The 26,844-nt window shown below is 42.0% G+C and overlaps 1 protein-coding gene and 1 long non-coding RNA gene across 6 annotated transcripts in view; one reads left to right on the forward strand and one right to left on the reverse strand.

Annotated features, from left to right (window-relative positions):
- Positions 1-4,823: 4,823 nt before the first annotated feature.
- Positions 4,824-9,826, reverse strand: LOC121287382. Its single transcript, XR_005945182.1, has 2 exons — positions 9,684-9,826; positions 4,824-7,236 (listed from the first exon to the last, which is right to left on the reverse strand). It is a non-coding gene; the product is annotated as an uncharacterized LOC121287382 (long non-coding RNA).
- Positions 9,827-21,382: 11,556 nt separating this feature from the next.
- Positions 21,383-26,844, forward strand: part of gmeb2 (glucocorticoid modulatory element binding protein 2) — a 92,117-nt gene continuing 86,655 nt past the window's right edge. For 4 of the 5 annotated variants that reach the window (XM_041205199.1, XM_041205202.1, XM_041205201.1 and 1 more), the window contains exon 1: positions 21,383-21,502. The gene's annotated coding sequence lies outside the window, so the exon portion shown is untranslated. Of the gene's footprint in view, positions 21,503-21,653; positions 21,772-26,844 lie in introns of those variants that run through there. The other variant, XM_041205200.1, reaches the window with a different exon arrangement.

Genomic DNA, 26,844 nt, shown 5'->3' on the forward strand with positions numbered 1-26,844 from the left:
ATGTCAGCAAAGGGCACAGGGAAACATTAATTTACACTGACCACAGCCTACTAACTTCCTTAGTGAAGTTTAAAATCAACAGTGCAAGGTTGTTCAGGTGGAGACTGTTGTTTCAACTCTTTAGTTTAAAAATCAGGCATATTGCGGGAAAGAACAATGTGATAGTGGACGGTCTGTCCAGAATCTAATATAGCTGCTGAAGTTTATTCACCATGGCCTCATGTGAATGAATGTGTGGATGAATGATTGCTATTGCGCTTTAGTTTTTTTAAAGTATTTTTACTATCAGTGATGCAACAAGACAAAAAATGAAATTCGAAGCCTCCTTTTTGGGAGGCTGGCCCACACTCCTCCTACATCTGGGTGCATGAAGGCCCCTTTCTATCTCCCTGAGGGGAAGGGGCTCCTGAAGGAAGGTCCAGGGGCCCTCATCCCCCTCTCATCTGGCTATTGTGCACATAGCCCATGGCAAGAATTATGGAATGGATGTCTGAGTGCATATGGGTCCTCCACTATCAACATCCTGGTGGTTACCATTGACCAGAAACTGAACTGGTCTAGCCATATAAATATTGTGGCTACAAGAGCAGGTCAGAGGCTGGGGATCCTGTAACTCATCTCCTGACTCCCCGAAGCCTGTCCACCAACTGCAAGGCACAAGTCAGGAGTGTGATGGAATGCTCTCCACTTGCCTGGATGAGTACAGCTCCAACAACACTCAAGAAGTTTGACAACATGCAGGGCAAAGCAATCCACTTGATTGGAACCCCTCCAAACATTCAATTCCTCCACCACCTATGCACAGTGACAGCAGTGTGTGCCATCTACAAGATGCACTACAGGAGCTCACCAAGCCTCCTTAGGCAGCACCTTCCAAACCAATGAGCACTACCGTCTAGAAGGACAAGGGCAGCAGACACCACCACCTGGAAGTTTCCCTCCAAGCCACTCACCATCCTGACTTGGAAATATATTGCCGTTCCTTCACTATTGCTGGGTCAAAAACCTGGAACTCCCTCTCTAACAGCACTGTGGGTGTACCTACACCATATGGGCTGCAGCGTTTCAAAAAGGCAGCTCACCACCACCTTCTCAAGGGCAATTAGGGTTGGGCAAAAAATGATGGCCTAGCCATGACACCACATTCCATGAATGAATAAAGAAAATATGGATCGAATGCTTGCCCTGGCTCTTCATGGTGATTGCCATCCTCTCCGTGGATGAAACCATGCACTCAAACATCTGAGAGGTAGATATCATGCACTCCTCCATACCCAGTGCAAAGCTGCACATAATCCCTGGTATCTCCGCCATATTTCCCCTAACCTCTGTTGAATGTCCAGCAAGTTTCTTATTGCCATGACCAGAGGCCTGTCATCAACATGGGGCTCAGCAGGGACCAGACCCCCGGTAGTCCTCCGATCATTTGGGGACATGGCTGTCACTTCCTCCATCAGCTGCTGGGATGTGTCTGTGCTGTGATCACCAGGTTGTGCTCCTGAGTCTAAACAGGAACCCGCTGTGGACCGTGTGGATGTACCTACACTGGTGGAGGTGGATGATGAGACAGATGACAGTGCATTCCCTGGGGCAGTGCCCTCATTATCCCAGAGGTGGAATCTTCTATCTTCTGCCATGACTCTGGCCTGATCCTTGGATGAAAATTACCTATAGTGGAGAGCAACAGAATCATATTAAGAATCATCACAGATTGAGCACTTCACATTTCATTGCATCTATTCTTGGTGCCACCTCCAGGATAGTTGCCTCTCCTTCCTTATGCCTGGCTGGACCAGTCTCACCGTCTGCAATGGATCCCACCTCCCCTCTTCCCCAGTGGTCACCACCCTGTCTTCCTCAGCTGCTGTGAGGAGCTTGAAGTCAGCTACTTCTCTTCCTGCTGTCAATCTCCTCTCCCTCACATTATGGGTTTGCTTGTCCTGCATGACAAAGCAGAGTTAGTGACATGCCAGTTGTCACCTAACCCCCTTGTCCGCATGCATCTCCATCACACATAGTGGCCTGTCAGTCTCATGTTGTGTCCATGCGCACACAAAAGCCAAACCTCCACGTGCTTTGGCCTCAATTGCCAAGTGGCACTAAGGCTGATCATGCTGGCATAGCTGCCCACTCAGACATATAGATTATTGACAACCTCATGAAAGACTCCTGTTGAAGATACAACACTGGCACTTATCTTTGCAGATCAGAGCAATTCATTGGTCCATTTCCAACACTGGACCTAGTTTCTTGCATGGGGCCCACGGTTGCTCACTTCCTCTGCCACCTCCGCCTAGGCCGCCTTTGTCAGGTGGGAGGGCCTTCAGATACCATTTGCAGGAAAGAGTATCTCCCACCTTCGCCTGATGGCTGGAGGAGAACCTACACAGAAGCACCACTGAATTATGGGCCAGTCTGCTGCAACACTCAGCCTTCATGATTTACAGTGGGAGTTGATTCTGAGGAACAAGTAATAAGGGAGGAATGATGGGGGAGGAAGTCTGAGGAAGGGTTGAGGGTTCTGATGGGTTCTTCCTATGGAAGTATAAATAAACTTGGACAGTGTACCAAGGGATTGTTTTGGCAGCAATGCAGAGCCTCCCTGTTTGAACAAGAGGCTCTTTTAATGTCTGCCAGGAGCTGCTGTATTGTCAGCTGGTGGTGGCATTCGCCACTGAAAAGCATTGCCATCGTGGAATTGCATGTTTCCCATGAACACCACCAGCCCTTTAAAGTTAATTGTAATTGTGTTGGAAATGAGAAAAAGAGAGGTGGAAATCATGCACACCTCCCATTCTGCCAATGGGAACGGTAAGCCATTGACAAAATTTCGCCCTGAGATGTGATTTTTCAGGTGACCAAACTGTGTTCATTACTGAAAAGACCCATTCAACAGAAGCTGTGATGCCTGACAAACACAAAACAAACTCAACTGCTTTGTCAGATCTGAGTATTCTACTGCCTTAGTGTCCATCTGTTGAAAAGTGTTCCATCAGCTTTCAGAGACAGGTGGTTTTGAGTGTTCCAGTCAGACATGTGACAGGAGATTATTGGTTTGAATTTGTCCATCCATCAAAAAGACACCTCTTGTCAATCAAACTTAAGGTGGGAAAAATTATTGTGTGGGAAGTGGCAAGGCTGCTTTGTACATTATCCCATACTGACACGATACTTAAAAGAGCCCACTCAAGCTTTTCTGTGCACTCAAAGACAAATTTCCAGTGCTCCAAGTAATTCAGAGATGTTGAGATAAAATTCTGAGCTGCATTGTAAAATTCCTCTTCCTTAATTTCCCCACTCTCAACCAAAGACTGCAACAGAATTTTTGTTTCTGGCATGACAAATCATTCTCCAACCCTCTCTTGCTAAATTACCTTGAAGAGTACGAATATGCAGTGCAACCTCTTTCACTGTTATGTGTCGTTTCTCTCAATTTTGTCTACTGTCTTTTGAAAGGTGGCTGTTTGCTTAATAGTAAAAGAAAGCCAATGTTTCAAGCAAAGTTATTGAAGATTTTCTTCAAAGGTGTTGCGCAATTACCTTGAGAGGGAAAATATACCTTGAGCCCATCAAAAGTCAATAAAATCCTGTCTAGCAATGTTCCAAAAGAATGGAATTTTGTGCTGCCATGCTTGAGCAATTTAGAATACTCGAAGTCGACAAATTGGCAGAAGTCTTAGTTTTTTTGATGAGAATAGTGTAAATGTGAAAGTATTTATAAACTTTCACAGCAAATGACTTCAGATCAATCAGAGGATGGTCAGCCACTGTTTGTGAACAGTAATGAATATAGATCTCTTCCCCTACTTTGGACTTGCAGTTTTTGCCATAAGTTGTTTTCCATCACATTTAGCATCACCAACATTTGTATTAATGTTGTCTGCACAAAACCCAAAAGTTTTTCACTGAGAGAATGTTTCTCAGTCAATGTAGATTCTCAGTCGATGTAGAAATTTACACTGTAGATCAGAGGTTTTGCCTGGTAGAGAAGAAAACTCAATAATGTTTGTGTTTACCCCACTAGTTGGAAGAAAAAAGTGCGTAAGAACAGGGAATAGCTTTTGGTCCTTTCGGTTTGATGCATCCATACTAAATGTGATAAACAAACATTTCTCTAGATCGTACTGCAGTTCTTTAGTTGATAATAGAACTAACGTGTTACAAATTATTCCCTCAGATTTTCTGGGTGCAAATGAAAACTTGGGCTGGTAAAGATGTTTAATCAATTGAAAGGTACAATGACTAGATCTTAAAGTGTGTCCATGGCACATAGGACGTTAAGCAAACAGTTCGAAATGTGTGTATTTGATCATTTTCTGTGTTTTGCTTACCCTGCACACCACATACCCTACTCCATAAAATCCACACCCCTCCCCAACAAAGTGCTGTGGATTTTCACCATTGAAAAGCATACCCCGCCATGCACGCTACAGGCTCTTTAAATTTTAATAGTAATTGCATGGGCAACAAGTAAAAGCAAGAGAGCAGAAGTGATGGACATTTTTGGTTCTACCATTGGGAAAGTTGCGCCACTGATAAAATTCCACTCATTGAGTTGCACATTTACTTTTTTCAGCCTCCCTGTCTGTTTTTATCTCAACATGTTGAGTAACGTCACTATGGCCGCCGTGAGCAATTTAAAAAGTGTTGAACAAATTTGACATATAACTTGAGTTATCTGATTGTTATCAACTGCTGAAGAGTCTTTTTTCCAAAAACTTGAATTGTTTTTGCAGTTCATCATATTATGATTCGCTTAGGGACATTTAACTAGAAATCCAAACACCCCTTTTTAACCAATAGATCTACATCACAAGATTTCATTGTTTTATTTAAAAAATGCATACTTTATTGTAGAAAGAATAAATTATACAAAGGAAATATGAGTAAGTTAACACTATAGCACATAATATACATGTTATGTACTTAGGTTTTTTTCTTACTTCTGCCAAGAATTCTCTTATAAGATACATCAATCTCAAAAATTATTTTGTTCTGTAGGGATCATCCATAAGTATGTCACAGTCCTCTGGAGAATTTTCCCCAGCTCCAGCTATTCTCAGAGGTAAACTTTAATTTACTCTCTCTTGACTGTGAAGGCCTTAGTCCCTCGTTCTGATTACTTTTCCAATACTTCCAAGCTAATGTGCTGGTAAGGCCTTACTGTAGATTCTCCCACTAGCTTTAAACTAGGCATTCCTAAAGCATCTGTTCCCCTACAAGTTTCAAACTGAGATTACGCATCGCCCACCTTCCAAGCAGTCAATAATGCAGTTAGTGTTTTACTCTGCTTACAGTGCAGGTCTGTCTAATTGCCATTTATTTTGGATAACTTCTTTCAGTGAGCTGCAAACCACACCAGGTCTAAAGTGCAACTAACTCTGTCAGCAAAAAAAAAGGTAAATTGAAAACAGACAGCTTTCCAGGGCTCTACCCATCTCATGATGATGTAGCGTTCTGTGGCTGTGCTCAAAATGATCTTTAACTGATCCCTCATTTACAATTGCTTTTTTTTGACCTGATGAAGTAAATGGTTTTATAACTTTTCAAGATGCACTGAATGCTTTTAAACTAATTTAGTTCTAATTCCTAAAACAAAACAATCTCTCTGGACTGCACTTCTTTGCATGCGGTGTAGACATTATAGCTCCTGCTCTCCAGCTAAGTAAGCCCAGCTGCTATTTTATGATCTCACCTTTCTATCTGTTAACCTCTCAAATCAACTTGGCCCCAACCTTTTAAGTGTAATAGATTCCTAGCTACTTTAATTGCATTTATCCCATTTTCTATAGTTAAACTTTAATTCCTAAAACTGTAAATTATATACGAAAACACATGAACCTAGAACTAGATATTTGCAATAATCATTAAAACAACAGATATAATTTGGTGACATTTCCAAAGTAAAGATTGAACACATATATCCATGTATGTGTAAAAATGCCACAATGTTGATTTGGTACACAGACTACAGTGCAGTAGCTTTGATGTGGCATTTGTTGCTGACAGGGGAGAGAGGCAAAATTGAGCTCCTTTATCTTCCACTGTCTGTCCATAAGCAGAGGTTTATACTTTTTTGAAATAGGCTGTGGCATGTTTCCCCAAATTCTCCATTTGTGAGGTCAATTTTTAAAGTGACTTGCAGCAAACTCTCTTTATGGTTAAACCTGAAGGACAGGCATTGGAACTGACATCCCAAAATCTAGAAGGACACAAAAATTGTCTACATTTGAAACTGGTGTCCAGGGTAGCAATTTGAATAAAACCCTTTCATTCTTTATTTTTCATACTTTATTTTACGTGTGATAAGTAAATGCTAGGACAAGGACTGAAAATCCATAAAATCCCCAAATCCAGCACACATCTGGTCCTGAGCTTCCTGAACAAGGGGTCCAGTACCTGTATAGTTTATTCACACATTCAAACCCTGGGAATAGTCACAACTTCATATACATACAAGCACTCAATAAGAAGATAGGGAAGAGGAGTGTTTACAATAATGAATAACTTAAAAGAAAATGCACCACAGATATGGAAATCAGTTCACCTGATTGTTAGAGTCCAGAAAGCCAGAGTCCAATGAAGGTTCCTTCATACAGGAGCTACAGTTCAGAAAGGTTCAGCTGGCTGAAGGAGGAGCTTGCAGAATTCCTTTAAAGCTGAAGTTGAAGGGGTGAGATGAGGTTGGTATACAGAGACTTGGTCTGCTCGGCAGACAATGGCATGAATCTTTTAGAGAAAATAGGCTTTGAGGACTTAGACTCGATGCAGGCTGTTGGTCAGCCTTGAGTCCTGCTCTGACGTTTTCAGGCTATAGTTTAAACAGCAGACTGGATTGGGAGTCTAGAAATGTAGTATTAAAACTTTCCAAAGGCCAGAAACATAGGTCATGTGATGTTGCCCATTAATGAGTCGGTTACAGATTAACAAGCAGTTTCCATGCCTCTGGTCAGATCCATTGTTCACCTTAGGAGATAGATGGCAGCTTTTAGCCCCTCTGCAGCCATAATGAGTTTCAATGGCTCTCCCTTTGTTTTGGTCCATACTGGGTAGACAAGTTGTCTGCTGGTCCTTGGTTTCATTGATTGTAATGTGTCCTCACAATGTGTAAGATTCCACAAGGATGAGGGTTGAACTTTTGTCCTGTAACTGCTGTTGGAAATTTCCAGAAACTGTAGCCAACTTGTGAATCATGTGATCTGCAGCAGCCATCTTTTGATTCAGTAAGGTACACTCCTTAAATAAACAAAAAGGTAAGGTTTGATTTAAAAAAAAGATCTCTTTCATGTCTTGGGGACATGACACATTGTAGAGATACATGTATACATATGCATGAAAATATAGTTCCCAAATAGATATGAAATAATGTAACAATATAACACTAACCCATATTTACTCTTAATTTTAAGTTCCACCATCTCATGTGGCTGTAATACAGAGGGATGGAAAGCTGCTGTAGTTGTAAATAGCTCTGGTTACATGGCATAAGGCGTACTGCATTCAGTTCTGGACATTTCACTTGGATATAGTGGCCTTGGAAGGGATGCAGCACAAATTCATACAAACATATGAATTATGAGCAGGATTGGCTATTTGGCCCCTCAAGCTTGCTCTGCCATTCAATAAGATCATGGCTGATCTGAATGTGACCTCAACACCACTTTCCTGCTTACCTCCTGTACTCTGACTCCCTTGTCATTCCAAGAATCTAACTAACGCAGCCTTAAAAATATTCAATGACCCGGCCTCTCCTGCTCTCTGGGAAAGAGAGTTCCACAGACTTACAACCCTCTGAGAGAAAAAAAATTCTCCTCATCTCCATCTTAAATGGGCGACCCCTTATTTTAAATAGTGTCCCTTAGTTCTGGTCTCTCTCCCAAAGGGAAACATCCTCGCCGCATCTATTCCGTCAAGTCCCCTGAGGATCTTATATGCTTCAACAAGATCACCTTTCATTCTTCTAAACTCCAATGGATAATGGTCCAACCTGTCCAATCTTTTCTCATAAGATACCCCCCTCATCCTAGGAATCAGTCAAGTAAACATTTTCTGAACAGCTTCTCGTGCAGTATGTTCTTTCTTAAATAAGGAGGCCAAAACTGTACACTGTACTCCAGATGTGGTCTCATTGTTCTAACCAAGACCCGGGACAACTGTAGCAGAAATTTTTCTACTTTTCTATTCTATTCCCAAAATGATTCATCAGAATGATAATTGGTTAAAAGAATTAAATTATGAGGAAAGTTTGCATAGAATAGGCTTGTATTCACTGAAGTACTGAAGATTAAGGAGTGATATTACTGACGTGTGTATGGTGATTAGATGATTCAAGAGGGTGGACAGAGAAACTACTTCTGAAGAAGGCTGTTCAGGGTTGGTATCTGGAAACACTTACACATAGGTTACTGGAAATCTGTAATTCTCTCATCAAAAAATAATTGAGATTAGGTAAATTGAAAATTACAAAACTGATATTTGTAAGTTTTTGTTCAGCAGGTATATTAAACAATATGGATCAGTGTTTCTGTTCAGCTGTAAGCATGTTTGACCATGCAGAAGCCTGGTAGGTACCCTGCAGGTCTAGTGCTGGGTTAAATACCGTCTATGTGCAGCTGTGCAAAAACAATTTAAAACTACTGTGCATTAAAAAAACTAGCTGCACACAACAAAATTTTACACAGAACATTAACAAGGATCCACGGCAGATAAAGTGTTAAGAAACAGAAATGCCATGATCATATTGAATGACCTGGGACTCCACCGTGGAGCATTACTTGCACGGGCTCAATCTCCGAAAATCATGAAACCAATCATGGTTACACTTTCCATCTGTGAGAAAGCCTTAGCAACTTCCAACACCATTTTACCAATGTATAAGAAACCTGGTCTCCATCCTCCTAACCCTTATTTAGTATTCCACGTCCAATCACCCACTGTGCATGTTTCAAATCCTACAAGAATCCCCAATTAATGTTATGATCGGGATGGGAGGAGTGCGCAAATCATCAAGCTTCACTTCTTCACAGGCCGTACCATTAATTTAAATGTTTACTTTTCTCACCCAAATGGCCATCATGTACCTATACCTCCAGTACCCAGAAGAAAGCAGACTCTGACCAGGCTTTAATCTGACCAGATTAATTTATTTTAAAACAAAACATCTTTTAATAAGTTGCAAGTGCTGGTTAACACACAATTGTAATCAGGAAGTATAACTATCTATCTCTTCCTAAAGAATTCTCCCAGCACACACACAGACAAACAAGGACAAACAATTAGAGGCTCTCTGCAGAGATGGGCTTTGGTGGATGAGCATTATAAAATAAAAGATAAAGTCCGTTGGGTCTCAACACTGTCGACCTGAAGTTCTCTTGTGGATGCCTGGAAGTTCTCACCGACTGATTTCAGCTTTGCAGGTCCAAATGCAGACTGGTTACACTCAGATGAGAGTTCTCTGGCTACAGGTCGATAACCACACACAGTTTTAGGCAAGGTAGAGAGGGGGAGCCAGTCAAGTTTTTTTCCTCTCCCCCATGTGATTGCCTTTTTGTCCCCCAGCTTGTCATTAATTAAAGGGCTTTGCAGTTCAACACAAACAAACAACTCCTTCTCAAGGACCATGTAGGTCAGGTGATTTCTTGGAAGAGGCCTGCTTGTTGACATTTCTAAGGTGAACTTATTACCTTCTTTAAAAAAAATCCCAGGCTAGCAGCCAGATGTCCAGAACATGTCACATCCTTCCATTTTGTAAAAGAAAACTTCAATCTTGAGAGGCATGATTTTAACATGTCTCCGCACTTAGGCAATGAAACACCATTTCCAAATCTGTTTCATCGCAATGTCTACAGAAAAAAGATACGTACAACATATAAATAGAATTCAAACATGCGCTCACTTAGACATTCGTTCCTTATATAGAATCTGTTCCATTTTCTGACTTTCCTGCTTTCCAGACAATGATAAAAACTTCACATTCTTGATAATATATCAGCACTTATGTTATCTTTTCCAGCAATATGAACAATCTTTACGTTATAAGGTTGTATTAGGAAGCTCCATCAGAACAATCTGTCATTCTGAGTCTTAAATTTTTCCACAACAGCCAAAGGGCTATGGTCAGTATATATTAATGTTTCTTTTCAGCCATGACAGGTATATACCTCAAAATGCTTAAGAGCCAGTAGCAATCCCAGTGTTTCCTTTTCCACTGTAGAGTATCTCTTTTGATGCCATGGAACCATAGAACAGTTGCAGCACAGAAGGAGGCCATCTGGCCCATCTTGTCCATGCCAGCCCGAGGACACCCAGGTGCCCTTTCTAATCCCATCTTCCTGCATCCGGCCCATAGCCCTGCAGCTTATAGCACTTTAGGTGCAGGTCCAGGTACTTCTTAAAAGAGTTTAAAGTTTCTGCCTCTACCACCAACTTGGGCAGTGAATTCCAGACACGCACCCTCTGCGTAAAAAAGTTCTTCCTCATGTCCCCCCTACACCTTCTGCCACTTATCTTGAATCTATGTCCCCTGGTTCTAGAATTCTCCATCAAGGGAAACAATTTTATCCTGTCCACTCTATCTATTCCCCTCATAATTTTGTACACCTCAATCAAGTCACCTCTCAGCCTTCTTTGTTCCAAGGAAAATAACCCCAACCTATCCAATCTCTCCTCGTAGCTACACTTTTCTAACCCCGGCAACATTCTTGTAAACCTCCTCTGTACTCTCTCCAGAGCTATTACGTCCTTCCTGTAATGTGGTGAATGGAACTGCACGCAATACTCCAGTTGTGGCCTCACCAGTGTTTTATATAATTCCAACATTATATCCTTACTTTTATATTCTATACCTCCACCAATGAAGGAGAGCATTCCATATGCCTTCTTTGCAACCTTGTCTACTTGAACCACCGATATAATTTTTTTTAGAAAAGTACCCCACTGGCTTCTCTATGCCCAATTCATCTTCTTGCAATAAGACTGCACCCACCCCCAAGTCACTAGCATCGATTGTCACCTTGAAGGGTTTAGCGAAATTAAGGGAGGCTAATACTGGTTTATTAGTTAGAATCACCTTCAGCTTCTCAAACGCTGCCTGATACTCTCTTGACCATACCACCTTTGCTTTCTTTTGCAATTAATCCATTAGTGGGGCTGCTATTGTGCTGAAGTTTGGCACAAATTTATGAAAGAAACCGCATACCCCTAAAAATTTCATGATTTCCCCTTGAGTTGAGGGACAGGGAATTCCATCAAAGCCTGTATTTTCCCTGTTTTTGGCAAGACTTGTCCCTGCCCTATGATATGCCCTAAATAAGTTACTCACGCTTTCACAAACTCAATTTTTGCAAGGTTTATTATTGGATCTGCTGACTGTAATTGTTTAAATAAGGCTTCCAGTTATTTCAAGTGGTCTTTCCACGTTATAAGCCAATAAATCATCCAAGTAAACCACACAATTAGGAACATTAGTGATCACCTGATTCATTAGTCTTTGGAAAGCGGCTGGAGCATTTTTTTGTCCAAATGGCATTACTCGACATTGGCTTAGCCCACTTGGCATGACAAAAACTGATATCTCCTTAGCTCGTGATGTTAAAGATACTTGTCAGCATCTTTACAACAGATCTAACTTAGCAAGGAACGTGGCTTTGCCAAATCTGTCAATACAATCTTCTAGACAAGGGATTGTGTAGGTATCCATTTTTGTTACATTAACCTTTCGATTGTCTATGCAGAATCTGGTTGACCCATCAGGTTTAGACACTAACACTACTGGAGAGCACCAACTACCTTGACTAGGCTCAATTAGGTGATTTTCTAACATATACAGAATATCACATCTGCTTGTTTCTCTGGACTTAACCTGTAAAGATGTTGCTTTATAGGAGAACATTCTCCTACATCCACATCATGTGTGGCTAAAATTGTAGATCCTGGTTTAACCCAACAGATCCCTTTAAGTTCTGTAAGCAACTTCGCTAGATCCTCTCGTTGTCCTACCTCTAAGTATGAAAATGTGGTATCTAACTGTCCTAATATTTCAGTGTTAGCTAACTGAAAAGTAGGGGGTTCAATTTGTAAACTATCCAAGTCTCCTTCTACCTCACTGTCACTGTCTGTTTCATCCTCCACTATGCTTACAACCTGACATACCTGCTCTTTCCTATCTTCCTCCCTATGATGGTATCACTTTAGCATATTGAAATGACACAGCCGATTCTTTTCCCTACGATCTGGTATATTTATCAAATAATTTACTTTACAATCAGGGGATGAAGTGTTAGTATTTTTGCATGGTTCAGTGTTCCATACAAGGTAGTTAAAAGGGTTAGTAAAGTTCAAGTCACAGCTTGCTTATCTGCCCATTCTTTCATCTTTGTTTGAGAAACTTTAAGATGTTCTTGAGCCACTTTGCAGGCTCCTGTGAGCTGTTCCTCGAACACAGGCACATAATCTAACATAGAAGATTCATCCTTCTCTCCTAAAAGCTTTTCTTTGATTAATTTCACAGGACCTATTTTCTCATGTCTGTAAATTAATTCAAAAGAGCTAAAACCAGTAGATTCATTTGATGAATCTTGGATAGCTAATAAAAGAAAATCTAGTCCTTTGTCCCAATCATGGGGATATTCATGACGATATGCTTTAATAATTGTTTTGAGAGTTTGATGGTACCTCTCTAAAGTGCCCTGTGTTTGTGGTTGATATGCTGTGAACTTTAACTATTTTATACCCAAATTACTCATTATGTCCTGAAAAATTTTAGACATAAAATTGGAGCCTTGATCCGACTGGATCTCTGTCGGTAATCCATATTGAGTAAAAAATTGTGTTAACTTCTCTAGCACTACTTTATCCCTAATGGTCCTTAAAGGGATGGTCTCTGGAAATCAAGTTGTCATGTCATATTAGTAAGGATATACTGGTGTCCTGCTTTCATTTCTGGTAATGGCCCCACACGGTCCACTAACACCCTGCTGAATTGTTCCTCAAAACTGGTATAGGAAATAAGGGTGCTAGTCTGATTGCATGTTATGGTTTTCCTACCATCTGGCACCTATGGCACGTTTTACAAAACTGCACCACATCCTTTTGAAAACCTGGCCAGTAAAACTGTTGGTTTGTCTGCGCTTGAGTTTTCCGTATCTCTGCATGTCGTGCCATAGGAATTTCATGTGCTATCCGTAATATCTCTTTATAATATTTGGGTAATACCACTACCTGACGAACAGGCGCCCACTCCTCATCTGCAGGTCGGTGAGGAGGTCTCCACTTCCTCATTAGAATTCCATTTCTAATATAACAATATTCTGGAACTGCCTTAGCCTCAGCTTCAGATTGGGCTGGTTGTGATATCTTACTTAACTCTGGATCAGCTTGTTGAGTCTCAGCTAGAGAAGATTTGTTAAACATCTCTTTTGGATTATCTAAGTCTTTAAAGAAAGTTTTAGCCAGCTCAATATCTGTCTGTGGTATCAGGTTGACCTTTGATGATGGATTCTGCTTAGCCATTGCTCGGGTCATCACAAAGGAAAAATTCCTGGAACCTTTTCTTGTAACTGCTCCATCTCTTTAACCTCACTTGGGCTTTCTGTAATCAGCTAAATCATTTCCCAGGAGTAAGTCAACTCCATCTATGGGTAACTTCTGAACAACTCCTGCCTTTACTGTGCTAGGCAATAGGTCACACTCCAAGTGCACCTGGTTCAAGGGTATGGGTATATACACCCCACCAATACCATTGACTAAAACTTTGGCTTTTAATGCGGTCTCTGTGGAAAAGTTATGCCTTTCCCCAGCAAGTGTTTTGAGTGACTCCTGTATCTCTAAGATTTAGTTGTCTCATTTGAGTGATAAGGGGTTACATTTCCTCTCGACAAAAACTCTTTATAACACTCATATATTTCATTCACCTCTCCTGAACTCACAGCAGTGTTCACACTCAGCTCCACAGCTGTAGTTAACATTACATCCTCATCTGTTGTGCTTTCAGTCAGGGCTCCTTTTCCTGAATCACTGTTATGTACCCCAATAAGTCCCATGGGTTTCCCGTGCAACTGCCAGCAATTGGCACAAACGTGCCCTACGTTGTAACAATGTAAATACTTAGGCCTTCAAACATCACTTCCACCCTCAGCACTTTCCCTTCTGGCCTGAGGAGGAGTTTCTGGAGTATTGCCAACTGTCCCTTCTCTTCCCTGGCTACTTGCCTTCCTTTCACCTTTCCACCTTCTCAAGTTTGTGGGAATAAAGAAAAAGGGTTTAGATTTATGAACCACCTCCTAATCGTCAGCCATCTCTGCTGCCTGCCTAGCTGTTTTAACCCTCTGGTCTTCAACATAGGTTCTAACTACTGCTGGAAGTGAACCTTTAAATTCTTCCAAGAGAATGATTTCTCTAAGAGCTTCATATGTTGTATCTACCTTTAATGCCAGTATTCAATGGTCAAAATTACTTTGCTTTACCTTCTCAAACTCAATATAGGTCTGCCCAGGCTGTTTCCTTATATTCTAAAATTTCTGCCTGTATGCCTTTGGGACTAACTCATATGCACTAAGAATAGCCTTTTTTACTGCATCATAATCCATAGAAGCCTCTTCTGAAAGTGAAGCATAAATCTCATGAGTTTTACCCACCAACCTACTCTGTAAGAGCAATGATCAGATTTCTTTTGGCCACTTCATTTGCTTAGCTACCTTTTCAAATGAGATAAAGGATGCCTCTACATCCCTTTCCTCAAACTTTGGGACAGCTTGCACAAATTTAAACATCTCCCCACTAGGATTTGGTTTGGAGGTTTCTTTTTAATTTACCAATGTATAAGAAACCTGGCCTCCATACTTTTATCCCTTACCAATTACTATTCTGCATCCAATCACCTGCTGTCCACATTTCAAAATCCTGCAAGGACCCCCACTTTATGTTATGACCGGGATGGGAGGAGTGTGCAAATTATCACGCCTCACTACTTCGCAGGCCATACCCTTAATTTAAATGTTTACTTTTCTCACTCAAATGGCCAATTGTGTACCTCTACCTTCAGTACCCAGAAGAAAACAGACTTTGACAAGGCTTCTTTCAAAAGCTCAGAATGACTCATTTATTTTAAAACAAAACCTCTTTTAAAAGTTGCAAGCACTGGTTAACATACAATTGTAATCGGGAAGTATAACTATCTATCCCTTCCTAAAGAATTCCCCCAGCACACACACTTACAAACAAAGGCCAAACAGATAGAGTCTCCCTGTAGAAGTGGGCTTTGGAGGATTGGCATTATAAAATAAAGGATAAAGTCTGCAGGGTTTAGACGCTGACAACTTGGAGTTCTCTTGTGTGAAGACAGGCAGCTGGTCCTGGAAGCTCTCACCAACTGATCTCAGCTTTGCAGGTCCAAATGCAGACTGATTACACATAGGTGAGGGTTCTCTGGCTACAGGTTGATAGCTACACACAATTTTAGACAAGGTAGAGAGAGGAAGCCAGTCAAGGTAGCCTTCCTATCTCAGCTTGTTCTCCAACAAGCTTGCCCTCAAAATAAGCAGGTTCACAACTTAATTTTTTTTCCTCTCTCTGATATGATTGCCTTTTTGTCTCCAAGCTTCTCATTAATTAAAGGTCTTTGCAGTTCAAAAACAAACAAACAACTCCTCCTCAAGTATCTTATAGGTCAGGTGATTTCTTGGAAGAGACCTGCTTGCTGATAGTTCCAAGGTGAACTTATGACCTTCTTATAAAAAATATTCCAGGTTAGCATCCAGATGTCCAGGTCATGCCAAATCCTTCCATTTTGTAAAAAACTTATGTCTTGAGAGATATGATTCTAACATATTTCTACTACCTGTGAGGCCACTACGCACTGGACATGCGATGTTGTGGAATCACTTCAAGGTTTTGTGTTACTATACCAATGAATAATTCACTGCAATTTTGTAGGACATCCTTAAGGGTTATATGGCCTCCTTCTGTGCTGTTAAAATTCTGTGATTCTGTTATGGGTTAATATTCAAACTTTTTTGTATCTTCGAGTAACAAGCTTGCCAAGTTAAACAAGATGCTAGGAGAAGAAAGTATGGCTTAACTTCTGTTTTTAGTATCTGCATATTATATATGAGCTGTGGTTGTGTAAGGAAATAAGTGACAGGGATTACATGATTCATGAGTAACTAAGGTATAAGTTTAGTTGTTAATTAGAGGGACTTATTAACCATAGTATATAAAAGTAACAGTTAATTAACCTATGAAAGGATTTTAGAACCTTTCAGTTAGGAAAACTTGTTTGAAGTATCGTTGAAGTAAATAACTACAATTGTTTATGTAATTAGATTGTTTATAAAAGATTTGGAAGCATCATGAGGTCTTATGTCACACATGTATCTTTGCTGTGGGCAAAAATAAGGTGTATAACAGAAAATGATTTTCAATAGTTCTTTATAGGGTTCCAAAGATAGAAGCAGAAACCGAAAAGCCACTCTGTGGGCAGAATTTTCTGCCTGTCAGGCGGGTGGGCCAGACCCAATCTCTGGCGGGCGGGAAGCCGATCCCTGCCGGAGAAGTGGGCCGTGCCGCCATTTTACGTGGACGGGCCAATTAAGGCTGCCCAGCGTGACGTCTGGCAGGAAGCGCTATGCACTTCCTGTGCGGGCGAGGGCATTCCCCAAAAGCGAGAGTGCGATCTTTCGTGCATGCGCGCAAAAGAACGCACACCTCCCTGAGGCTAAGTGCTGCCTCAGGGAGATTGCTTCCAGATTGAAAGAGATTAAAAAGAGAAAAAAAATTCCCTAACATGTCCCATCTCATGTGACAATGTCACATGAGATGGGACATGTTCATAATTTACACTATAACTTTATTAAACTTTTAAAAGCCCTGCATGAAACCTCATCCTGCTGGTGGATGAGGTTTCATGTTTTTTCTATTTGCTGCCGGGGCTCCTGGCCTGCCCGCCAACCTTAAGTCTGCTTATATAATTGATCCTGTCAATGGGCTCAATTGGCCACTGACAGGTTGGCGGGCCCACAGCTGATTTTGCTGCGCCCCGCCTTCCTGAAAAATTAAATGGGCCTGGATGACGTTGGGGGTTCCGCCCGACATCATCCCGCCTCATGTTACGCGTTGGCGAATGGGCCCCGTCCCCTGCTCGCCGACGGCAAAATTCTGCCCTGAATTGTTAGATTGATCACCCAAGCTGTATGTGAATAAAGCCTGTTCCATATACTCCATCAGAAGTGTCTTGGGTTACTTGAGCCCCCCACAGGAGGTTGACTAAAATTGAATGTTAACAATCACATCTTTCACATACAGATCATCAACTTCAGTCCTTATATTAGCAATTCAAGATGTGAACAGGGACTGCAGAAGTGAAAATCCATAATTTTATTTTGCAGTGCCTACAATGACCCAAGTCTTGAAGTAAATTAAACCTTAAATATTCAAATTACTTGAAACTGTATGTTGGGACTCAAGATTAAGTGTCATCTTCCAGTGAAGTAGTTTTGGAGAGTGGGAGATAATTGTATGCCTAGGGCTTGTAGACATAGTTCAAGCATCATTTTAGAATCAAACACCTGTTCTTATTTTTGCGCAATATATAATAAATTACATTGTCCACATTTATATTGGAAACTGACTGTGTAAATATATCCCTGTAATTAAACACTCCCACCATACTGCACCTGCATTTGGGAAGATTATAATTACAGTATGACAAGTTTATGTAAGTAGTTTCCATCATAAATGTGAACATAGCAATTTGTAATGTAAAACATTGCACAGCGCTCTCCGCATCCAAAATTTGTCCTTGTGGCCCGAAATCGTTTCACACTCTGTAGCCTTTTGTATGCTATTTATTTATGAAGTGACCATCAATGCTCCACCTCTCTTACTGTTGCACCTGGCAAGTTTCTGCACTGCTTATGTCTGGGCTTCTGTAACACATTGGTAAGAATGTTGAGATAATGGAGAGGGAGAGTTTCACGAAGAATGACAATTATATTTAATTGCATCAGTATCAAAGGAATTCAAGGTGCAGGATTTCCAGTCCCTGATATCAGAAAGTACAGATGTGGATGGACATGAAAATTCCTGTCACCAGCTGGCGTGCCAGTTCACTGGCACCATCCTGCTCAGTGCCATTTTCCAAGGTGAGATTGGCAGTTGAAGAGCTACCCGCCCACAAGCAGCAGGTTGCCAATTGAGGATACTTAATAGTCTATTAAGGGCTATTGTCAGAAGATGACTGAAATTTTCCGTCATTCTCAGCTATGGCCACAGGATCTTCCGTAGAGGGGCTTCCCCTCCACAATGGTGGCTCAACTGGTGAGACCTTTAAAACGTTGGGAAATGAGCATTCAAAATGGAGGCATTGCCTCTGTCCTTTATCAGAACCACAGGCTTCATCCCCTTCCCAACTGGAGCCATCTATTAGTCCTTCAACTTCAATAGCCCACGTGCTATCCTTAATTGGATATCCTCTGGCAACATTTTGGCCAATTCCGGGAAAATCTTAACAGGGTGACTGTTTCCCACACAGTGCAGGGTTGTTACCTCCATTTAACCCCAACATCAGGGTCCCCACCCAAAGGGCAAAATTCTGCTCAAGGTTACATAGCTTTTGATATTTGGGTTTTATTTTTGAATAAGAACTCTCCTGATAGTCAATTAGGTTATTTCGTGATTAATTGAGCAACATCAACCAAGAAGGTCATATGTTTGATCCCTGGCTTCTGAGCTAGATTTTTTAATTGGGCAGTCATACAGTGATTACAGCACAGAAGGAAGCCATTCAACCTACCGTGTCTGCATTTACTCTGTGTAGATGAAACAATTCTCTCATGGTGAAACAATTGTGCTTATGGATGGAGAGGATAATCTGGTTACTGTTCCTACTAGAAGTATATAAATGCGGACATTGATCACAAAAGATTCCCTCCCTCTAGTTCAGGAGCTTGCTGAATACTGCCTCAGCTCAGACATGATGAAATCAACTAGGTGAAATACCAGATTGTTAATACTCATGGAAGTGTGCACCATGAAGAAGCTGATGCCCGCAGATGAAAGAGGCAGCAAAACGGTCAAGAAAGTATTGACATTCAATATTATGAGAATGACTGTTAATTGAAAGTGATTTGAAGGTTCAGCCAAGTCTTTCTGCTCTACAGAAGGCATGTCAAACGAGAATAAAAGGTCAAAAGCTGAATTCTGCAGATGTTGTAAGTCGGAAAAAATAAAAGTCAACTCTACTTTCAAGAGTACTGGGGATATACAAAATATAATGAGGCAGAAAGAACACAGTGAGCAGGTGACACTACCTCTTTGTGTTTAAACTTGTATTGTAGTGTGTTCATGTGGGGATGTTTGAGCTTGTGCTGTAGTGTGGAGGGGTGTTTAAGCTTGTATTATAGACACTGTGTGTGGGGACGTGTACTTGAGCTTGTATTGTCTATGTGTTTGAGATTGTATTATAGTATGTGTTTGGGGAGAGGGTGTTTGAGCTTGTATTGTAGACTGTACGTGTGCACGGTGTTTGAGCTTTTGTATTGTAGACTGTGTGTAGAGTGTTTGAGCTTGTATTGTAGACTGTACGTGTGTGTGTGGTGTTTGAGCTTGTATTGTAGACTGTGTGTGTGTGGGGACGTGTACTTGAGCTTGTATTGTCCTATGTGTTTGGGGAGAGGGTATTTGAGCTTGTATTGTAGACTGTGTGTGTGGAGTGTTTGAGCTTGTATTGTAGACTGTGTGTGGGGTGTTTGAGCTTGTATTGTAGACTGTGTGTGTGGGGTGTTTGAGCTTGTATTGTAGACTGTGTGTGTGGGGTGTTTGAGCTTGTATTGTAGACTGTGTGTGGGGTGTTTGAGCTTGTATTGTAGACTGTGTGTGGGGTGTTTGAGCTTGTATTGTAGACTGTGCGTGTGGGGTGTTTGAGCTTATACTGTAGACTGTGCGTGTGGGGGGTTTGAGCTTGTACTGTAGACTATGTGTGGGGTGTTTGAGCTTGTACTGTAGACTGTGTGTGGGGTGTTTGAACTTGTACTGTAGACTGTGTGTGTGGGGTGTTTGAGCTTGTATTGTAGACTGTGTGTGGGGTGTTTGAGCTTGTATTGTAGACTGTGCGTGTGGGGTGTTTGAGCTTATACTGTAGACTGTGCGTGTGGGGGGTTTGAGCTTGTACTGTAGACTATGTGTGGGGTGTTTGAGCTTGTACTGTAGATTGTGTGTGGGGTGTTTGAGCTTGTACTGTAGATTGTGTGTGGGGTGTTTGAGCTTGTACTGTAGACTGTGCATGTGGGGTGTTTGAGCTTGTACTGTAGACTGTGCGTGTGGGTGTTTGAGCTTGTATTGTAGACTGTGCGTGTGGGGTGTTTGAGCTTGTACTGTAGACTGTGCGTGTGGGGTGTTTGAGCTTGTATTGTAGACTGTGTGTGGGGTGTTTGAGCTTGTATTGTAGATTGTGTGTGGGGTGTTTGAGCTTGTACTGTAGACTGTGCGTGTGGGGTGTTTGAGCTTGTACTGTAGACTGTGCGTGTGGGGTGTTTGAGCTTGTACTGTAGACTGTGCATGTGGGGTGTTTGAGCTTGTACTGTAGACAGTGTGTGTGGGGTGTTTGAGCTTGTATTGTAGACTGTGTGTGGGGTGTTTGAGCTTGTACTGTAGACTGTGCATGTGGGGTGTTTGAGCTTGTATTGTAGACTGTGTGTGGGGTGTTTGAGCTTGTATTGTAGACTGTGTGTGGGGTGTCTGAGCTTGTACTGTAGACTGTGTGGGGTGTTTGAGCTTGTACTGTAGACAGTGTGTGTGGAGTGTTTGAGCTTGTACTGTAGACAGTGTGTGTGGAGTGTTTGAGCTTGTATTGTAGACTGTGTGTGTGGGGTATTTGAGCTTGTATTGTAGACTGTGTGTGTGGGGTGTTCGAGCTTGTATTGTAGACTGTGTGTGTGGGGTGTTCGAGCTTGTATTGTAGACTGTGCATGGGGGGTGTTTGAGCTTGTACTGTAGACTGTGTGGGGTGTTTGAGCTTGTACTGTAGACAGTGTGTGTGGAGTGTTTGAGCTTGTACTGTAGACAGTGTGTGTGGAGTGTTTGAGCTTGTATTGTAGACTGTGTGTGTGGGGTATTTGAGCTTGTACTGTAGACAGTGTGTGTGGGGTGTTCGAGCTTGTACTGTAGACAGTGTGTGTGGGGTGTTCGAGCTTGTATTGTAGACTGCATATGTGTGTGTGTGTGTGTGTGTGTGGTACTTGAGCTTGTATTGTAGATTGTGTGGAGGGTTCAACTTGAAATGACACCATTACCCCCTCAGTGTTCATTGAGCACCTTCATCAGCATTCCCCCACCGACTTCCCGTGACGCAGTGACGTCCCTAGTTATGTACGTCCCCCTATACGTGCGTCAGCAGTCCGACGTCCCCTGCGCTAAACCGCGCGCTCCAGAAAGTTACGTCGCCGCCTGTGACCCGGTCGATGTTCGGTTTCGGATTTAATAAGACGTTCTCCGGCGCCTCGACGCACAGGTAAGAAGTGACCGTTCCGGTTGCGTTTCCATTGATGATCGGGCCGTGTCGCCGCGGCGGGTGCCGTCCGCTGGTGCCTGCGGGACGTCAGGACGCAGACGGGCTGGACGGCGTCGAGTGTACGGACGGCGGCGTCACCTGCGTCGCTGCCGATCGCGGGCTGACCACCCTAACGCCTCGCTGCCTCAACCCAACTCGCTCGCTGCTGGGCCCCGCCCACCGGCGCCGCTGATAGGACTGCTGGCAACCTTTTCGTTTGCCTTCTTGCAGTTGAGTGGTCTTTGCGGGCGTCAATCAAGGCGTGCCTGCTTTATCAAGTTTGGTTGGGGCCGCGCTCTTTCGGCATTTGATAACAGGGTTGTAAATGGTGTAGGTGAAACCCTAAGAGCGGCTTTTTTTAAAAAAACATTGTTGTGGGAATACGCACCTTGTACAGATGCAATTAAAATGCAGCACACGCGGGTTGGTGCGCTTTTTGAACATGAGATTTGAACATGTAGAAAAAAATAAGATGGCGCAGGTTTGCTGCTGAGCTAAAGGGAAGCTATTAACTTCAGAGAAATTAAACCATACTTTAACTTAAAGATTCTCTTAATTCGATTGACTATTAATATGCAGTGTACCCTCGGCTGTAGTATTTGATGTGATCCTTATTAGATCACCTAGGGAGGACAACCTAAGGTGATCCAAATGGGTGGTGTGTTGACGAAACCATACCGTGCATGCCCACAACTGCGACAAATCAATATTTATATATCACCTTTAATTTTGTATGATTTGTTCACATTCCTTTATCTGTATAATGCGTATTTCCGTCTTTCATAATCAGTGGACAATATTGATCAAGTTTATTGAGGATAAGGATATTGGTTTTATTTAGCTTTTTCTATCAAAACGTGCAAGTGATTAAGTATATGTCGCTCAAACCAATAGTTTTAAAAATTCAACATTCCAACAGAGAACTTGACAAACATTTAGGGCTGCTAATTTGGGGGAGAAAAAAAGGGTTGACAACTGTCAGGTTTGAGACTGGAGAGTTTGCTTTTTGAGTGGACCATCCAAACAATGTAAACTAAGCACTGAATTATTTAATAAAAATCGATATTTACTTCTGCATCTCATGATTTTAAAGTATTGAGATCTTAAATGAACTTTGATTATCAGTAAAAATAATTCCAGCTCCCATCCAATGCAGCAGCCTTATGCTGCCTGGTTTTGGATTTGGCAAAGAACCTTGTTTTTAGATGGCACTTTTAAATGGAAATGTCTTGACACAATCATTTAAAAATTACATAATTGGCCTGCTACTGAATTGAACATTGTCAGTTGCAGGTGGTTAGTGTCTGAGTTATTTTGTTGGTTCTGGAAGCAGATGTGCAATTTTTGATTTGAATGTAAGATTTTGGGTGTGGGTTTTCAGTTTAGAGTAATTTAAATAAATTAATGAGCTTGTGGCAGTGTTTGCCAGTTATAATTTTTGTATCTTAAACAGGTACCAATTCATTTCCCTTTTGTGGATAGGGAAACTATACAGTTTCATAAAAATGTAGTGCCACACCCAGTATTCCTTGTTTTTTGCTGAGACTGCAATATGTGGCTGATGGAAATTTCACAAATACTGCTCCAGTCATGTAGAACAAGATTGCAGCTAATTAGCATAAAACACAAGAGTGCTTAGATCGTTGCATCAGTGGCTAATGAGCACTTGAGTGTAAGTGCATTCAAGGATCTTTTATCATTCCCCTGTACTGTTTATGTGGGACAGTTAAGTACTTGCAGTGAGACAGTTATCATTGAGAAAATACTAGAATGCATTGCTGGAAAACAGTTTACAGTGAATTGAAGAACATTGTTACATTTACAATAATTCAAATTTCTCTATTCCCTCATTATTTCACAAACCTGAGAAATAAATCTTTGTTCACTGAGCCAACCTTCCTATTTCAATAATCTAATACACAGCAGCTAAACTGGTGCAGGTGGAATTCATTGAACCTAGTCATGGAAAGCCTGTTGAATTGTGCACCCCAAGCCCTACCTAAGCCTTAGCCAAACTACAGAGGAATATTTCATGCTAGTGTGCGCAGAAATACTGCTGTTTAATTGCTTCAAGCTTACATTCATCAGTAAGCATAAACCCTTTGGGGTACTTTGATTTTCCAGCAGTAACATTTAAAATGTTAAGATGGATAACTGGCTCATTTCAAATAAAAAATATTGCCAGGTTTATTTTCTACTTGCAGTACAGTATGCAGCTGTTTCCAGATCCCATTTCAGAGAACAACTTAAGTCAGTTGGAAGCCTTCATTTATATATTCCTGTTTCAGCATCTAATTTTGTCAGAGAGCAGACAGGTGAGAAACACAGATGTACAAAAAATAAACTGCACATACACATTTGGATTGCAATGCTAAGCTTGTTAAGGAGGGGAGTCCACAGAAAAATGTCAGCTAACCAGTCAAATGCTACTGCAATCCGCACCAGGATTGTCATCCAATTGGAAAATTTTCTCTTGCAAAATTACAGCTAGGAAAATGCAATCCACCAGGACTGAATGTAAAAGTATAAATCCAGGAACCTATTTAGGCTTCGTAAGTACCTAATCAAACATTTGTGTTAAAATGTGATCAGACTTCCTATACATGCTGGAGGAAACTCTGAGCTTGACACTGGGAGTTGAGGTGCTCTATTTGCTCAAGGCACTTTAAATATAAGCCAATGCAACATCTTTGAATTGGAATTGACGATGTTGTTGCCATGGCGTCACTTTAGGTTTATATAAAGAGAAATACTGAATTATCTTTACCCCTGCTGCAAATTCTTTATTGCTGCCTGTACAATTGAAAGAGTAGCCCCACCTGGTGTGGTGTTAGGCCACATGTTTACAAGTTCAGCCCCTGGTTATAATGAGATAACTGCTGTCACCTTAGCTTCAATGGAGGTAATGACAGAGGACGGCCATCATTGTAGCCAGGAAATTCAGCAATGTAGGTAACCAGAATTTAACAGCAGGACCTCATTTAAATTAATTTTTCTGTTTCCTGGCCGGCAGCTGGGCAGATTCTAAGGCTATTTGACAGCACAAGGCTGCAGGCAGGAAAGGCTGAAGAAGGGAATCAAGGGTTATGGGGAAAAGGCAGGAAAGTGGAGTTGAGGATTATCAGATCATCCATGACCTCATTGAATGGTGGAGCAGACTCGATGGGTTGAATGGCTTCTGCTTCTACATCTTATGGCCTTATGGTTAAGGGTGAGAATTCGGTGGGTAGGGGAGCAGACACATGGATGGCTGTGATGGACATTGTGTGGGGGGAAAGGAGGGTGAGGATGGTGAGTGAGAGGGGATGTCAGATCTTGGGATGTTGGGATGTTCTGGTAGAAGGTTGTGATTGGTGGATTGTGGGAAAGGAAGCAGGTTAGCTTGGTGGGCTGGGGGGAAGAACTGCACTTCCTCTTGGCCCACAAGTGGTGCTGGATAGGCACTTACCTGTTGTTCTTGCCTTCTCTCAGCTGCAGGATTTCTTGAGTATTGGGAAATACAGCAGACATTACAAGGAAAACTGGGGGACATTGCCCCATTAAGAAATCTGTGCTTTTTTGTAATTTCACAAGAGGACGTGTAGTTTCTATTGGCAGTCCCTCACGTCAAAAATGATTCTTGCATATGGCTGAATGGGCATGAGATATCAGTGTTGGCTGTGGGGTCACAGGTGGCTTATGAGCCCTATCTTAGCCTTGCAGGCTCTCCTTCAGTGAGGCATTGGTTGTTGGCCAGTAGAGGAGCTGGTGCTTGTTGGCTCAACTCTCTCGCAGTTCACTTTCAGTGGCTACTCTTGTTGATTGGAAGGTCTTAACAGCACTTTGTACTTCGATCTCACAAAAACCTTTAACTTGGTGAATTAAGTTGCCAATTGGAAGGTGCTACAATGATATGGATGCCCAGCTCAGTTCACAGATGTCATCCTTCTCCTACATGACAATATGCAAAGAACCCCACCCACCTGCTACCCTCACCCACCTGCTAACTACCACCTCACCCACCTGCCACCCTCCCACCCTACTCGTCCACCTGCCATCTCACCCACTTGCCACCATACCACCTCATCCATCTGCCACCCAACCACCTCACCTGCCTACTACCTCACCCACCTGTGACCCTCTCTACACTACCACCTCAGCCACCTACTACCTCACCCACCCGCCTACCTGCCACCCTACCCTCTTACCTCACCCCCTTAACTGCCCTACCCCCTTACCCACTTACATTCTTACTTTAGCATTTCAAAGAAGCTTTGGGACATTTGCATTCCTTATCTACACAATACAGCAGCTAATGCCGTAAAAAGGGGGCATGGTTTCTGTGCAGATTCTCTCCGCTGCTCCCTCTGAGGATTCCTGCGCTGAGTCAGATCTGCAGGATCCTCCATCAGAAGAAGGTAAGTGTGTATTTTTTTGTCTGATCAGTGTTGGAGATAGGAGTTCCGACCCTGAACAGAAGATTCGGGCCTATCAGATAGTCAGGATCAGGGATCGAAAAGTTGTGCTCATTACACCGATGAACACAGGACAGATCACTGACTTGTTCACTCAGTATTGGCACGAGGCAGCCCCCTCAAGGGGGCTGAGGAACCAACAGATGCAACAGATACACAGGAAGTTTGAGGTGTCTGGCTTGTCAAAAAACGCCAAGCTGAAGGAATTTTAACAAATCAATCGGAAACCACAGGAATGGATGGTCACACCATCAAGCAATGTCCAAGATGACTAGCAATCATTGAAATCCATCATCTCTCGTGTGCCAAGAAATTTGCAAGCACACCTTAAAAATCAGCAAGAGTGGTTTGATGAGACTGGATACTGAAATATGAAAACTCATCAATTTGTAAATGGACATCATTCTAAACCTGGCATAGGGATCCAAACTCCACAGAATAGAAGCCTGCCCACCAGACAGCAACAGTTAAAGTTCAAAGAAGAAACTGCAATTTTTCAGAACAAATGGTGGACACGGGTGAAGAAACTTAATTCCTCGCTGACATGCATGCATGCACTTTTCAGGACAACCAGAGATTTGTGGACACTCAACATATGGACCAACATCAGTAAGATCCAAAGACATGTAATTTATGCATTGCTTTCTGTGTGGAAAAGGTACTGTTTTCATTAGAACCCTCGCATCGTATTTATACTAATGGTCCTATGACCAAAACACACATGTATACTTGTGCTTTGTTCATGAATGTAGTTTAAGTTAAAGCTATTTCCTCTAGGAGGATATTTTCATTAGACCAGTCTCTGAGATGTGCAAGGCAGCACTCTGGATTGAATAATGCTGGTTTATA

The sequence above is a fragment of the Carcharodon carcharias genome, chromosome 14, assembly GCF_017639515.1.
Source record: "Carcharodon carcharias isolate sCarCar2 chromosome 14, sCarCar2.pri, whole genome shotgun sequence".
Taxonomy (NCBI): Eukaryota; Metazoa; Chordata; class Chondrichthyes; order Lamniformes; family Lamnidae; genus Carcharodon; species Carcharodon carcharias.